At 48.3% G+C, this 646-nt stretch overlaps 1 protein-coding gene across 1 annotated transcript in view; it reads right to left on the reverse strand.

The window, feature by feature from the left end:
• The window catches only part of LOC101845063 (protocadherin Fat 1), a gene marked incomplete at both ends in the record, with an annotated part of 13,712 nt that overhangs the window by 5,030 nt on the left and 8,036 nt on the right, over positions 1 to 646 (reverse strand).

Raw genomic sequence — 646 nt, forward strand, 5'->3', positions numbered from 1 at the left:
TGTAAAACATCACCGGACAATGCACGTGCAAGGGGCACTGTAAAACATCACCGGACAATGCACGTGCAAGGGGCACTGTAAAACATCACCGGGCAATGCACGTGCAAGGGGCACTGTAAAACATCACCGGGCAATGCACGTGCAAGGGGCACTGTAAAACACCACCGGACAATGCACGTGCAAGGGGCACTGTAAAACATCACCGGACAATGCACGTGCAAGGGGCACTGTAAAACACCTACCAAACAAACAAAAAAAAAGAGGAAAATTAAGAGAAAAAAAGAGAAAAAAAGAGAAAAAGAAGATGGACAGAAGAAATGAAGGGTCTGAGAGAACGAGCTTGAAAGTGCCATGGGCACCACAGAGATACAACACAACCATCAGCGCGGGCGACAGGAAGTCATGACTCACCTTGGCAGGGTTCCCCTATGTCAGGCTTCTGGAAGCCTGCTTCACACCGGCATTGGGCCGAGCCTTCTGTGTTGACACATCGCTCAAACTGGCCGGGACAGTGGCTGGAGTTTCTTGATACATGACATACACGTTAGGGGTGACTGTCTGTGTGTTGTTGTTGCTGTTGTTGTTGCTGTTGTTGTTGTTGTTGTCATTTTGTTTTTGGTTTGCTATTTTTGGAAGTGGGAGAGAG

Source organism: Aplysia californica, unplaced genomic scaffold (assembly GCF_000002075.1).
Source record: "Aplysia californica isolate F4 #8 unplaced genomic scaffold, AplCal3.0 scaffold01371, whole genome shotgun sequence".
NCBI classification, from domain to species: domain Eukaryota; kingdom Metazoa; phylum Mollusca; class Gastropoda; order Aplysiida; family Aplysiidae; genus Aplysia; species Aplysia californica.